The sequence below is a fragment of the Triturus cristatus genome, chromosome 3_2 (assembly GCF_964204655.1).
Source record: "Triturus cristatus chromosome 3_2, aTriCri1.1, whole genome shotgun sequence".
Taxonomy (NCBI): domain Eukaryota; kingdom Metazoa; phylum Chordata; class Amphibia; order Caudata; family Salamandridae; genus Triturus; species Triturus cristatus.
Genome location: NC_140584.1, coordinates 420,301,914 through 420,318,521, shown reverse-complemented (window position 1 = coordinate 420,318,521; position 16,608 = coordinate 420,301,914). Strand labels below are relative to the sequence as shown.

At 43.7% G+C, this 16,608-nt stretch overlaps 1 protein-coding gene across 2 annotated transcripts in view; it reads right to left on the bottom strand.

The window, feature by feature from the left end:
• The window catches only part of DLGAP3 (DLG associated protein 3), a 1,216,386-nt gene extending 1,200,366 nt beyond the window's left edge, over positions 1-16,020 (bottom strand). For both annotated transcript variants that reach the window (XM_085648009.1, XM_085648010.1), the window contains exon 1: positions 15,704-16,020. The gene's annotated coding sequence lies outside the window, so the exon portion shown is untranslated. The remainder of the gene's footprint in view (positions 1-15,703) is intronic.
• Positions 16,021-16,608: the final 588 nt, after the last annotated feature.

The following is a 16,608-nucleotide window of genomic DNA, read 5'->3' as shown; positions in this document are numbered from 1 at the left end:
GAAGATCTGTGTGGCTGTAATGTGAAGTCCTTCATTGTCGTCAAGGCTGCCATCGACGAGGGAAGCGAGGGCCTGCACTGAGGGCGTTTTAGGCAGTCAGAGCGATGTGGGGGTTCCCAAGAGCTGCCATGTGATGTGGAACTTTGCGACAGGTCCAATCCGTGCAGCAACAGTGGTGTTTATGTTCTGCTAAGATTTGCTTCAGAGAGCAGAGGAGAGACATTGAAGAAAGAAGTATTTATATAGCAACAGTAAATAAAATACAGCATTCACAAACAAAGCTCACCGTCCCCTGAGGTCAGGGCTCTAGTGTTTTAACAGGTGAATTACTGAGTCCCTCTCCCTTCTCACTAGCCATAGTATTTTTTTTTTCCCATTCACTATGGGTGACATCCAGGTAAAGCCCCACTAGTAGCCTGAGTTTTAAGAGTCCCACTGCAACTCCTGCTAAGTCAAAATTGTTCCAGAGTCAAAGTGCTATATGACAGGCAAGTTCCCCTGGAGTCGTCCGACCCATAAATCATTCTAACCCCCAGTAATGGGACCTGAACCACCGGAGTCTCCAGGCGTGCCCCCTTCAAAGGGTCTTGAGTTGCAGTGGCTGTCTCCAGTGAGTTTCTCATATGTGGCCCTGCAGAGCCAGCAGTCAGGTGTCCTCAAGTTCCTCGCAAGTGGTCCCATGGAGCCAGTGACTGGGGGGGTCCTCGACACTCCTCCAAAGCTGCTGAGTTTCCTTGAATCCTCCCCACCGGTGCAAGGGGAGGATGTTCAACACTCCTGGTGCTGGTTCTCAGATGGGCTTGGGCCAGCACGGGTCACCATGGCGGCCTCTTCCTCTTGACGATAGTCTTGACCAGCCCACGCTCCGTGCCATCTCCCAGTGGCCCCACTTGGCATATGGGGTCACCATCCTCACTCTTCACATGGGCTATGGACAGGCAAAAGTCTTCCAGAGCTTCTCACTTCACATTGCCTGCCTGCTGCTTGACAGTTGACAGTTTTGGGGGGTTTCGGGCTCCCCTTTTTAGGTCTCGCCTGACCCAGCGCATGCGCTGGTCTGGCGAGACTTATTTAGAGGGCTCCAAAAAGTGCTACCAGGCCAGCCTAGAGCTACAGTGCATGTGCGCGGGCGCGCGCGCTGCGTTTTACCGCAATTACTTTCACTTTCGCGGCCGCAAGGCCGCTTGGCATAGCCAATAGGTCTCGATTTTGGGACCTTATAAGTATTTAGTTACGCAGCTGTTGCATGGCTAAACACTTATAAGGTCCCAAAGGCGAGACCTATTGGCTATGCCAATGTTTGTTATAGTTTATGTTAGAAACCAAATGTGATTTAGAGTCCGATTCTTTGAAGTTTATATTGGAAGTCTTCTTCCTTTTGAAGTGTCATCTGCTCTGGCCTGCCTTTCCTACAAAAAACAGTCTGTTACAGCAGAAGTGCCTCTAAAAATTATAGCCCCGCAACTCAGGCCATGGGAGTGACTAGAGTGTCACACCGAATGTCAGCCACAGTGATTTGTGTATCAAAAAGTTACCCCCGGGCCTTAGCCCTACTTTCCATCACTCTCTTATCTGTCCCATTGCCTTCCTGAGATCGGTCATGGGCCTTTCCAAGTGACCTCTCTCTGAATCAAAGAGCACCCTTTGAAGTATACTAGAGAGCCTGGGTCTTCCTTCCCCCAATGTGTCTCACCCAGCTTACAGGAATGCGGCAATCCGTAAATCTGTGGGGATTCCTCTCCCTTCCCATGTTCCTACAGTTAGCCCTGGGTCTCCAAAAATGGAACCCAGTATCTTCCATGTATTGTACCAGTCACAGACACACATGCCCCGTCACATGCATATAACATACAAGCACTGCACAGCACTGCATCTTCCATGTATTGTACCATTCACAGGCACAGATACACCAAGCACATGTATATGACACCCACCCACTGTGCAGCACTACACACCAATCTGATGTAGGCCAAGGGTGAGGTAAGCACACAGCAGCAGAACTTTAAATGAGTGAGCCTGTAGACCTCACTCCAGTGACACATATATAAAGGCCTGTTCATTACTGCTGATCACTACATGGTATGCTGACACCACAGCGCTCATGCTGCTTGATTCCTGGCAAAGGAAATAGACTTTCACCACTCTATGAGGGTCGAACTTTGGAAATCTCTCCAAGTCTAAAAAGACCACAATCCATGAGACAGGCCAATGTCATGGCACACATTCATGATCTGTGTTTGCCCATGACAACAAAAATCAGCATCAGGGATCCAAACATCATTACAATTGGGGCACTCAGGACAGGGATACATATCCATTACCATACACCAGTAGTGGCCCATCCCCTGCCAAAGTGGTGGGGCGGGCCAAAGGAGGGAAGTAGGGGGAGGGGCTTGAGACGGAAATATATATATATATATATCTTACCTGAACACCGCCGCTCGCCGCATTGTGCTCTTCCTTCTTCTTCTTCTGTGGCCAGGCTCCCAGACTGCACTGCGGCCAATCCTGATGCTGCATGAAAGCAGCGTAAGGATTGGCCTGAGTGCTGTCAACTTGCACTCCCAGGCAGACTAAAGCTTGTACCTGCTCCCTCCAGCCCCATCAACGCAGCTGGGGCTGGAGAGAGCTTCAGTGTGCATGAGGGTTTGGCCGGCCTAAGATGGCCGGCCAAACTTCCATGCACACTGTAACAGTGCCGCCCACCCCCCCACCAGCAGTGTCATCCCCCTGGACCCTCCATCAAGAGTTGTCAGTGTCCTGGGGGTGGGTCTAGGGGGATTAAAATAAAAAGATAATAAAATGGGTTTAAAACCTGTTTGATTATAGTTTTATTTGAAGGTGGTGGCAAGGGGAGTGGTGCTCCTCTGCCATAATGGAGGGGCCACCGCTGTCAAACACACAATTTTTTTGTCCCAGGAGCATATGTCCCCTGCAACTAACAGTACAAATAAGTTAAAATATGTTTTTTTTTTACCCTGGAGGTCTTTATAGAGTACCCTCTTTAGTGAAGAGTATCAAATGTCCCTGACCTTCATAGAGCCCCAAAGGGGTGCAGGCAAGAAATACGTTTACGTCTGGCACTCCTTTCATGATGAGGAATGGTGGCTGAGTCTTCTGGCACTCCTTTCATGATGAGGAATGGTGGCTGAGTCTTCTTTTCGGTAATGAATCTACCCAATACCTCTTATCTGATGGCCTGCATGTGTTTTTATTGATTCTGCGATCAAGGCTGGACTGGCTACCAGGCGTTTTAGTGGGCTGCCAAGCTAAGGGCCTGTTTCACTGCTGCGGGGGCTGATTTTGTTGATGGGGACCTGCATGTGCTTCTAAGTAAAGAAAGCAAAACAATTGGTTTTAAAGCATACTTTAAAACCATTTGTTTTTCCATTGTTTACTTAGAAAGGCCCGGTAGCCAGTCTTGCTTTGTCTGCGATACGCACCACTATTACGTACCTTTCTCCTAAATATGGTAACTTCCTGATACTATCTCCACCAGCTGCAGCATCGGTGTGTTACCTGTTTGGGTTTGTGTTGTTTAACTTTGAAATATGCAAACTTTTAAAATAGAGCAGTGGCATAATGCACACGGTACATATAGTCTGTAGATCCTGCAGGTTGCATGTCAAAATCTCTGTGATCCAGACTCATCACTTCGTATTATTGGCATCAATAAAATGAGTATTGGTAGGTGTGTCAATAATTACACATCATTTAAAGTCGCAAGACTATGGCATCAAGCACTGTATAAACACAACTCATTAATATCATATAGAAATATCTTATCCAATAAGATTCAAGGAACATGTACAATGACCTCAATCGAGCCCTTTTTTTTGGTCACCGCATAATTCTCTATATTATGCACAGCATGTTGTTAACTGGTTATAGGGGAGGGCTGGGTGTGGGCAAAAGAGAAGCTTTCACTCCTGAATCAAATTAAAATGCTGACTGAGTCTCCAGGGATGAACATTGGCGCATCTGAGCTTAACATTTTGTCTGTTACAAGTGGTTAGAGCCTGATTTTAGGGGAGGTTACTTCTTGCATTCCCCCATCTCTTCTTAAAAAGACCTCGACAGAGCACTTACTGCTGAGGAGAAATAAAAGCCTGGCATCCTTATAAAATGGCATGAAATTATGCAGCCCACCATAGTTTAGTGGATGGGGTGCTTTAACTTTCCCAGGGGAGAGCTAATGACCTTACACAAAATGTCCCAAATTACATCCGTGTGATACATATGATGACATCACAAATTACCCCACTGTGGACAGTGCTGATAACAACACATTGAACTATCTCTATATCAGTGCTTTCTAGTTTCCAAGTTGCCACATTATTTAGCTCAACAGCTTGAAACATCTTCAATTCTCCTAACCTCTAAAGTACTCCTGTGGGACCCATGAAGACATGAGTAAATACATAAATCTTTGATTTATCAATATATATTTTGCTGATCTCTAAATATAAATGGTTATTAGAATGGTTTCTGTTATTATGTAAACAGGCAAAACTAATTTATAAACTGCTGCAATCAATATGAAAATACAACAGTTAATATCAATATAAAAATTAATTGACCTGTCGATGAACCTGTGATATCAAAATGTATGTGAAATCAATTTGCTAACTGTTATTGTAAATACATGGGAAATACCAATATCTACATGGGTGATTTCATTATTAACCTGTAATTGGTCAATAGCAATATTCAAAAGGTCATTGTGTATCTGCTTCAGCGAACTCATTTTCTAGTGTGGTTAACAGCCTTCACTGGACAGGAGCTTAACCATTTTAATGATGATAAACTGAACAATGCCCAGTGGTGAAAGTACTACCCAGTAAGTTGCATTGTTTCAATATCATAAATAATGTGGTATTGTTTGTTTTAATACATTTTGTAATGATTCTATGATTTTACATTTTGCATTGCTATGTGTAGGTAATGTGTTATGTATGCGTCAATACACTTAACTGCAGTGTGTTAAATGTTAATAAGTCATGTTTTTTTTTTTTTTTTTATTTCATATCCAGACAACACCATTTACATACAAAAAAATATATATATTAGTTGATCAGGTCATACAGCAGGTTATACATTACACAAGAATAAATATCAGCTAAACAGTTCATAAAAGTGGTTCAAACAGTGCATACCAAATAGAAAATACAGGGTCATCCTTTAACACCTTATCGATAGTAAGAGCAGCAGCTAAGATATTAATTGATCATATTATAAAATTCTACCGGTTAAAACCAAGATGTAAAACGGTTTATACAGTACATAGCGGATAAAAGATACAAGATCATCTTTCAGCACCTTCTTAAAATTAAGAACAATTGCCAAGGTATTATTTGATCATGTTATAAAATTCTAATGGTGAGACAAGAGTGAAAAATTATGTATTTTTACAATTCATTCTTATTTTATCAGCCTCAAGACACTGTGCAAAATTGCGAAAGCGGGTATTACCATTAGGACAGTACACACCATGCAAACCTAAATCAACATACATTGCCGTTTTGTACTTGCTGGGTTAAACCCTAATCAAAAACGTATTAAGCTACCATCCTTTAGGACACATCTTCTTACTTACAACCACCTAGTTTCTCTGTTCCATTCAGAAATTAGTGCCCAAATGTTCCTCCCCCGGATTTTAGCCCGTCTGCTCCTACAAGCATACAGAGCCATCTCTTGATTATATATTCCGAGAAGTGTGGCAAGCCGCATCTGAAAAGTTGGAGGTTCTACATCTTTCCACCTGGCCGCTAACATTATTCTAAATATTGCAGTCCCCAGAAATAAACAATATTCCTCTGCGGTGTTGAGGGCCAAAAAGCTATCACATCCTAAAATCAATAATGTAGGGGTCAGTTTGAATCTAATACCAAGCAATGTCTCCCAAAAACCAAGCAACCCCTTTTTTAATAAAGATAATTTGTCACAATCATAGAACATATGAATCAAAGTTGCTGGACCTACCCCGCATCTGGGACATTTATCATTCTGCCTTTTCACCCACATACATAATTTGGAGGGTGTAAAATATAAGTTTAATATTGTTTTATAAAGTTGTGCATTTAAATTTGTTGATAGGAGTATTTTGGCAGACAAGGTCAAGCTCATATATATATCCACCTCTGGATTGTCCAGTTTCAGTGCCCAGGATGTCTCAGATTTTTCCAAATCATCTGGTAATTTTTCAAGTAAAAAACTATAGATATTCCTAATTCAATTTGTTCTCCTAGTGATAACTTCCAACAATGGTATCCTTTCTGATTTAATCATTGGCCTACAAAGAGTGAGAAAACTCCTAATCTGCACAAATTTAAAATATTGATTTGCTGGGATTCCAAAATCGCGCTGGAGCCTTGAGAATTGTAAAACTTGTTCCCCCCCCCCCCATAGAGATAACCAATAGTACCTACACCCAGCTCTTCCCATCTTTTCCCCATAACATCATATATCTGAGGAGGGAATAGCGAGGAGCGCCAGAGGGGGTTATATCTGCAGATTTTCGGAATCGCCATAAATTTTGAAACTTGTTTCCAGATCTTCCATGAGCTATATATTACTTTAAAGCAAACTTTTTTATAATAGCTCGGCTCCATTTGTCTCAATACCAACCCCTGTGCTTCCTTCCCTATCGCGAGTTCATATACTGTAGGTACTCTCAGATCCTCCTCCCGTTCATTATCTCTATTTCCATTTACAATAAACAAGGAAATCATCTGGTGAAGAAGGGCCGCCCAGTAGTATAATGTAATACTGGGTACTGTAAGCCCTCCTCTATTTTGCGGCAGGGTTAGGTATTTTAAAGCCCTCCTCACTTTCCCATACTGCCAAATAAAATTAGAAAAAATAGAGTCCAGAGTTTTCAATAGATGATCGTCCACCGCGAGGGGTATTGGACGAAACAAATAAATATTTTAGGCAGCATTGTCATTTTCAAATAGTTCCCTCTCCCTACAATAGATAGATGGAGCCCATTAACTCTCTTTAACTCCATGGATATTGATTTAACCAAAGGATCGAAAATGAGTTTAACAATATCCTCAACTTTTGCGCTAACTGGGACCCCCAGGTAGGCTACTGAATCTGCTTGTCTAGGATCGTTAAAATCAATATTGTCTGTACATATAACAACCTTCCCCTTATTCAAGGCATAACCTGAGAGGAGCCGAAACCTCTCAGCTATCTGGATAATTACCTCAATTGCCTCTGTTGGATCCGTAGTTAATATGGCAACGTCATCGGCATAAGCCAGGACTTTTGTCTCATATCCCCCGGTTACAACTGGCTTAATCTTCTCGGATTGTAACGGTTTAACCAAAAGAGGGTAATATACATAGCAAATAAAATGGGGGAACAGGGACAGCCTTGTCTGGTTCCCCTGGTTATTACAATATTGCTAGACTCCTTCCCCATTATTTGCAGCTGGGCTCTTGGCTCTAGACATAGCTTTAACTGCCCTTATAATTTGAGGTCCAAACCCATTTAGCTAAAGTACCCCCCATAAAAACTTCCAAGACACCCAATCGAATGCCTTCTCGGCGTCGAGGAGGATCATAGCCATCTGGCCCCCGGTCATGATATCAAATAATGAAATAGCCCTTCGAATATGATCCATTGTTTCTTTTCCAGGGATAAAACCATGTTGCCAGAGGGAGACCAAACGTCCTATAACCCTCCCCAACCGATTAGCCAATACTTTTGTATACATTTTTGTATCTGAATTAATCAGAGAGATCGGTCAATAAGATGATGGATTATATATTGTTTTTCCTTTCTTTGGGAAAATTATAATATCAGTCTCTCTCCATGATTCAGGGGGTTTCCCACTATATTGAACACTCCTGAACAGGTCCAATAAAAGAGGGGTTATCACTACTCCTAATATCTTATATATCTCTAACGGAATCTTATCAGGACCAGCAGCTTTCCCCGATGCCATTCCTTGCAGTGCTACCTGGACTTCCTCTAATGACATTTCTTTATCTAGATCTTCTTTAGTTAAATTATCCAACCTTTCTGCAGGTCCAGTGTTACTCACTAAGCGGGATATATCCTGTAGTACTTTGGCTGCATCCTTATCGTTATCATTATCATTATGATATAATATTTGAGAATAATCCTTAAATCCCTTGATAATATCATCTGGAACTGTGAATGTATGTCCATTCCCTTTAATAGAGAGTATTAGGTTCAATGCCTCCTCCCAACTAGCTCGCCATTTTCATAGGAATTATTCCGCTGGGATTGGTATTCCTCTGCAGATTTTTGTGTTAACCAACTATTAATTTCCGCTTTTAGAGCGATTATTTGATACTGGATTTGAACCCCTTCTTGTCCTTGTTCTATTAAGGAGACATGTTTCTCTTCAGCCTCCGCTAGTTCCCGCATTAATTGTTGATTCTGAATCTTACGCGAGGTACTAGCCATTGCAACAAAGCTCATGGTCTCCCCTCTAAGACTAGCCTTAAAGGAATCCCACACAGTCCCCCTACCAGCACTATATCTATTCATGTCGAAAACTTCTTGTGACCAATTCTTAATGTGTTCAATATAATCAATATTTACAAGGAGTTTCCTGCCAAACATCCATTTCCTTTGGGTTCTCATAAAACCTGCAATTTCAACATCCAAAATTAGAGGGTTATGATCGGAAATCACCTTTGGGAATTTCTTAATATCTGCTACCTTTAGAACATCCTTCGTGACAAAAAAGTAATTAATCCTAACATATTTCCTGTGCGGACAGGAATAATATGTATGGCCAGCTTTATTTGGATTGTTCAGTGCCCAGATATCCACTAAGCCATGGCTAATATTAAGGGAGGTTAGTACTCTATAAACTTTAGGTTTCCGACCATGATATCCCTCTTGATTATACTGTCCTTGTCTTGAATCAAGTGAGATATTAAAATCGCCACTCAGAATTAATGGGCTGGGCCATGCCGCAAGCTCCAGCTCCAGATCTTCAAATATCTGAGGATCATCCTGGTTTGACCCATAGATTGAGCATAGGGTGATTCCTGCCCCTAATTCTACTATAGCCCACCTCCCCAATGTGTCCGCTGCCTTTCGTTTAGCCAGTCCCAAACTAGTCTTTGCTAATATAGCCACTCCTTGAATGTTTGAAGTTTAGGAAGTACAAACTACTATGTTATATCCTCTAATACCCAACAGTTCTTTTTTCCTCCAGGGGATATGGGTTTCTTGTAGACACATTACATCAAAAGCATTTGTCCTCACTAATTCTGCTAAGCTTGCCCTTTTCACTCTATCGTTCAACCCTGCTACATTCAAAGAACAGATGCTTATCCTCCCATCTGCATTCAGATTTAGGTACTCCTAGTAATCCTCTGCCTCTTTTTCTTTTCTCTCCCAACTTTAGTTTAATGACCTGTTTGCCCTCCCTTATTTTTAATAATACACAATTTACATCATCAGTTCTGGATATGTTTTTCCTCCCCAAATGTTCCCAGCCCCCAACCACCACCACCCACTCTCCCCCCACCCCTCCATCCTCACCCCCTCCCATCCCCTCGCCCAACACCCCCCACAAGAGGCGATTAATATGTCATGTTGTAATGTTAAATTGTACAACAGTATGTTGTAATCTGCTTTGTTGCAATTTGTTCTGTTGTATTTTGTTTTGTTGTAATATGTTAAGTTTCAAAATATATTGCATTATATTATTTTTAATATCATATGTTCCGTTATGTTGCAACAAGATATTTTGTAATGTCATGTTTCAATCTGTTATGTTATGTTTTATTTTGTTTTAAAATATGTTGTATGGTATGCTGTAATGTGTATTATTATATTGTGATACATTACATCACAATGGCTTATGTTAAAATGTTATACTTCTTTAAGTTGAAATGTGTTATGTTGTGATTAATTTTGTTGTCCTATGTTATAATGCTGTACGATAAGTTGTAGTATGTTTTGCTATATGATATTTTATAACATCTCCTTTTGAATTTTGTTGTCTTGCAAAAGGCTACAATATGATATGGTATACTGCAATATGTTAGGTTGTAGTACATTACATTGTCATATGGTTTTCTGCACTATGTTATACTGTATTGCATTATGGTGTAATATATTATTCAGTAATTATTTGTTGCAATGCATTATGTTGCCGTTTATATTGTTGCTGTGCACTATATTTTCACATGTTTGTATTTTACGTTAGTTTGAAGTATGTAATGTTATCACATGTTATGCTGTAATATATAATGTTGAGATATGTTATGTTGCCTGTTGGGATCTGCTGTGCTATCATTTGTTTTGTTGTAATAACAACATAAAAAGCTTGGGGGTATGGCTGGATAAAGCCTTAACCTTTAACACCCAGGCCACTAAGCTTTCTGCAACTTGTTTTGGCCTCCTTAGGATGCTAAAAAAAGTACTTCCACTTCTACCTATGGAGGCCAAGCAAGTTGCCGTCCAAGGCCTGATCCAGTCTCGGCTGGACTTTAGCAACGTCCTGTATCTCGGTGCCCCCGACTACACACTGCGCAAGTTGCAGATTGTCCAAAACTGCGCGGCTCGTACATTGCTCCAGTTGCCACGCAGACTGTCAGCCAAACCTGGGCTGAGTAGCCTACACTGGCTCCCGGTTCGGCAAAGAATTGCCTTTAAGGCAATGTGCATATCCCATCAAGCCTTTTGGCACAAAGGACCAGCAATTAGCCGCGAACTAATCACACAGTACCACTCTAGAAAACACCTTCGCTCTAGCCAGGCCTTCTTAGCCACAGTTCCCAGAAACAAGAGAACGAGAGCTGGTGGCAGGATGTTCTCCTATAATGCCGCCAAACTGTGGAACTCCCTTCCCCTCCAACTTAGGTCCAACCCTAATCTGCCCTCCTTCCGTGAGCAAGTAAAGACCTTTCTCTTTAACGCTCATAACTAATCCCCCAGCTGACCGCCTCTGACAAGTGGCCCCACTCTCTAGTCAGCGCTTGGACGCCTCAGGGCAGCAATCGCGCTTTATAAGTCTACGTTTCATTTCATTTCATTTCATAAGTTTACTGTACTATCATATACTCTAATATGTAAAGCAGTAATATGCTTAACTAATAAGTTATGTTGCAATTTATTGTTTACTAGTATATTAGATAGTTGCATTTTATTCTGTAACATGTTATTTAGTTATAATTTGGTGTATTGGAATATGTTTGTTTTGTTGCAATAGATTCCCTTAGATTTGTCTATATCATCTGATACCATTGATCATAAAATGCTCCACGGATGGCGGGTGTCACATAGTTCCCTTGCCTGCAGGCTAATCACAACCACTAGTTCAAGTTGGGTCATCTTCTCTCTGCGGCCACTCACATTCTCTGGGGCGTCCCACAAGGTTCTGCATTATCTCCAAGTCTCTTCGGTGTTTACTCTGCTCCCTTAGAAGCCCTACTAGATGCTCACAATGTTGTCTATCACATGTATGCAAACAATACTCTGGTTCACCTCAGCTGGAAGCAGGAATGGGGTTTTACTGTCAGTGAGCGAGAATGGATGCATGTTGATTGACGTTGCCTGAATAGTAAGTCAGGAATCATTTTTGTTGCCCCAGATGACCCTTCACCTTTCTCTTTCACCTTGATTGATCAGACACTGTGGAGTCAATTCCAATGCCATTTCAGAAGGTCAGCAATCTGGGGGTCATCTTCAATAATACTCACACCTAAAGTCCTCATGTGAACCAAATGCGCATTCTACTATCAACCCTTGTCTCAGAGTAACCCTCTTTGACTGGATTCTCCCTCAGGATATCACTGGTCCCTGCCATTGTGTCTTCTCGACGGGATTACAACAACAGTATTCTTTCTGGCCTTCCTAAGAAACCTCTAAACAAACTGCAAAAGTTTTTTTTAAACATGGAGCAAGACCCATCTGTGTCTTATGTTGTAAAGACCTAGGCATGTTCATCCTATCCTCAGAGTGGAGCGGTGTGTGCCAGACTATCCAGTCACATCCTTTCTCTCTTACCTCCTACTTGAGCTCATCCTCTGTGTTACAGCACCCACATGCAAGATATATGGTAAGTGATCCCTCTATGTACACAGCTTTTCCCTCTTGAACTCTCTTCAGATAGTGAGAGTGGAAACATATGTTCTAAGGTTCGTATGAGGCCTGAAGTAGCACCTTTCCTGTTATTTGACCATCTTGGATGCCACGGTCTGCAGCCAAAGCTCATGCCGCCCCTGAACAATTGTCTTCATGCACATTTTCCTTAAACACCAGTAGACCTCTGTTTAAAACCTCACCATAATGGTGCCCCATCACTGGAGGTATTTCCAAGCCATTTGTTTTTCAAAAATCACTCTGTCATTTTCTGATTTAGCCCACCTCCCTATCTGTTGAAGTGGCAGTCTGCCTGACTGTCGTTTCCCTATGTATGCCCCAGACCTCTGAAATGGCAACTTGTGACTAGAACACGTTAAAAACATACAAACACAAAAGCAATAAATAGGAATGTTATATTTTTGTAAGTCGTGCTGTAATGTACATGCTGCAATATGTTATGTGGTACTTTTTTGTGTTGCCAAATGCTGTATTGAAATGATGTCATATGTTATGTAGTAATGCATTGTGTTGTAATACGACATGACATCAATTGTAATATGTAATTTTCTTCTGGTAAAAGGTGAGGGTATTTCTTTTATTTTGCAGAGTGCTAGTTTGTTTCATTGGAACTCCTATCACCACTCCGAAACATAGCATGTTCCAAGTCCGCAGCCCCACACTTGTTTCACAAATGCCCTTTTAAATAGATGTGTGAATGAAACAACAGTGCCCTTCCTCTCTCCCACAGAACCGATGACAAAGGGAACTATTTTGGGGGTGAGGAGGCGGTTGCCTTGGTTTCTCCTGCAGCAGCGCCTCCACTCCTCCTGCCCAGTCCTTCTACTGTTGCTTCTGGGAGAGGATCACAAGAGGGGAAGCCCTGTGCGCTTCCACAGCCATACCCAGGAATGTGAGATAACATAGGCGCCTGTTGCAGGGGTGTGCAAAAACACGTTTGAATCCCAGAAGAACTGGCTGAGCCGCCATCATTTAGTGATTAATAACATGGATGTAATTGATGTCTGATGGACTTTTATAATCAAAGACTTTGGGGAGTAATTACAGTCTTTTGAACTCGAGTTCTTTTGTGATGGAACCGAAAGAACGCTATAGTCTAGGCAGCATTGGTATGCATATATGTATATATGCGCCATCGCATTCTGAAAATAAATGTGGCCCATTAAAATGTTATTGAATGCAAATGTAATAAACGCACATTGACACATTTATGACTACAGTGCAGATGCCAAATTCCACTTTATTACACAGTACAGCAAAACTGGCAGAAGTAAAGCATTGTTCAGAGCCGTGCAGATAACATATTACAATCACTTCATACATGAAAGCAACTGTCCTAATAGTCCCAAGGCCTCTCTAATGTGATTCTAACTTAATGCACAAATGTAACCCCTTCCATTCCGGTGTGGGATAAATAACATCTTTAAAAATGCACAATGAAAAATGTAATGGCATAAGCCATAAATGAAGAAGCAAACAGAGTCATATGCTATTCATTACCATGCTTGAGGGAGGGGAGGGGCTTAAGGACCCATTCAAGACTTTACCTCGTGTGAATCATAGAATAAGGATGGATGGATGGATATATGGAGGGGTGGATGGAAGGATGGATGGGTGGATGGATGGATGGGTCGGTGGATGGATGTATGTGTCGGTGGATAGATGGATGAATGGATGGGTGGGTGGATGGATGGATGGATGGATAGGTGGATGGACGGATGGGTGGGTGGGTGGGTGGGTGGATAAATGGATGGGTGGGACGGTTGGATGGGTGGGTGGATAGATGGATGGGTGGGTGAGCCGATGGATGGATGGATGGATGGATGGATGGATGGATGGATGGATGGGTGGGTGGATGGGTGGATGGGTGAGTGGGTGGGTGGGTGGGTGGGTGGATGGATGGATGGGTGGGTGGATGGATGAATGGATGGGTGGGAGGGCTGGATGGGTGGGTGGATAGATAGGTGGATGGATGGGTGGGTGAGCAGATGGGTGGGTGGGTGGATGGATGGATGGATGGATGGATGGATGGATGGATGGATGGATGGATGGATGGATGGATGGATGGACGGATGGGTTTGATGGGTGGGTGGGTGGGTGGATGGATGGATGGATGGGTTGGATGGGTGGGTGGGTGGATGGATGGGTGGGTGGGCGGGTGGGTGGGTGGGTGGGCGGGTGGGTGGGTGGATGGACTCCCTTGAACTTCTGCACAGCCATATCAAGAGAGGGCGAGGTGCTTCCTACCCTTCCTCTCCCTGGCTTCCACCTATGAAGCAAGTCTATTCCTTCAGTGAGATACCTCAGGGAGTTCAGTGCTTGCTGCACATGCCTGTCCTCTGCTTGCAGCTTGCATCAGTGGTACAGGATCGAGTCTGTGGTAGGACGGCACTGAGATGACAGTGCTCCACAGTTCATCAGAATGAGCGCCACTGAGCTGGTTATCGGGACGGCTCTTATTCGGAGGACAAGAGGCACGTTAGTTTGTCAAATGTGCTAAATATCGGTCCATGCAGCCAACCCTTCCCCGTGATTGTAACTCCAGGGTCTCCGTACTGATTACACATATTCAGAGCTGCAGCCCCCGGAGGGCTTTCACCGCAGCGGCCCCTCTCCATGGAAACCAATGAAGCGCGGACTTGAGTGCAGGTGCAAGTGGTCCAGGGAGCCGGGGAGGTGGAGTGAGGCTCGAGTCCACCCTTTGAGACACCGCCAGCACCAACATCCCACCTGACAACCCACCGCCTCAGTCTGCCAAAGTCTGAACCCAGACGGGCGGACACCCAAAAACAGGGATGGTTGGAAGGAACAGAGGTTCAAGGGCTCTGTGGAACTGCTGGATTACTCATACCCCCAAACCTTACCCACCCCCTGAAACAACAGGACGCAGAAGAAACAAAAGTAGAGGGTCTCGCTGGCTTACGGACACCACCACCCAGAAAATATCTGCCCCCTCCCGGAACTATCAGCTGCAGATTGCTGTGCGGTGTTACAGGACTGCACATCAGCTAGAAAGAAGCACTACATGCGATAGATAGATAGATAGATAGATAGATAGATAGATAGATAGATAGATAGATAGATAGATAGATAGTTTAAGCAGATCTAACCATTAAATAAATATATACACCACTCCACTAAGCTCATTATATCTATAGAATAGTGCCTACATTCATTAGACTAATGCAATAGATATAAAGGCAGCTATTTAGCGCTATATACACACACATTCATTAGACAAATACATGAGACCTGCCGACTAATATATGCATTGTTTCACACAAATGGAAACACACTACAATTAAATGTGCATGTTAAACAATAGACAGACAGACAGACAGACAGACAGACAGACAGACAGACAGACAGACAGACAGACAGATAGATAGATAGATAGATAGATAGATAGATAGATAGATAGATAGATAGATAGAATAGGTAGATGGACGGATGGCCATACATGCATCATTATAGGTGCATCAATGCACACACACATGATATATATCCATGCCAGGGGTGTATACGCAAGGCAGACAGATGCCTGCCTGGGCACAGCCATCAGTCGCGAGGACAGGGGCCGGCAGGCAGCAGCCTTCCTTACCTGGGCTGGGCTCCGGTTCTTCAGAACTACATCCTTAAGCTCATCTTTGGCCGCCCTCCCCCTCTGCAGTAGGAATCTCTGGACCCTGGCTGGGAGGGCAAGGGGGGGGTTGGTGGAGAGCCCTGCCCCCTCTATCCAGCTCGCAGCTCCTAGCCCTTCAGGAATGGGCAGAGTCGGGCAGATTGTCTCGCCATAGCATGGGGCGAGGGGTCCGTGGCGAGTGCGTGTGTGTGTGCGTGCGGTGTGTGTGAGAGGTAGAGGCGGGATTCCCAGCCTGCACAGCCCTGCACTGCAGATCTATGGGTTAATAGCAGAGAAGCCTCTACCATGGCGAGAAGGAATCTCTGGCTCTGGATTCCTGCAGGGATTGAGCAAGCCTGGGACGTAAAGTCCCGCTCTCTTCCATTGATGCTCAGTACTGGCGGGAGGCTGCTCCCGGCGGCGCAGCATTCAGACAGGCAAGCAACCTGTGAGGTGGAAGCGACTCGCCCAGGGTCAGACAATGCGGCGACAAAGCGTAGCTGGGATCACAGCTGCGTCCGCCGCCGTCACGTTAACCACGCGAACGCATGCACTTCCAGTGACCCCGACGGCAAGTGGTCGGGCGACGTTCATCCCAAATGCAGAAAGACACAGTAATAAAGCAAAAACCAAGACAGCCACAGCGAGCTATAGAATAAATGTTCATGTCATTTCCAACGTGAGACGACTGCTCCTTCCCTAGAGGGACAGCACCGGATTCTGCCGCACACGTGTTTTACGTATATTTATATGTCATGATAGGACGGAACGCTAGGGGCCAGGCCTTTTTATAGGTCCTGGGCCGGTGGGGAGTATAATAATACTAATCATCATAAATTGTGTTTTTATATAGCGCCTAGTGCCGCACTCCCGACCTTGCCAAG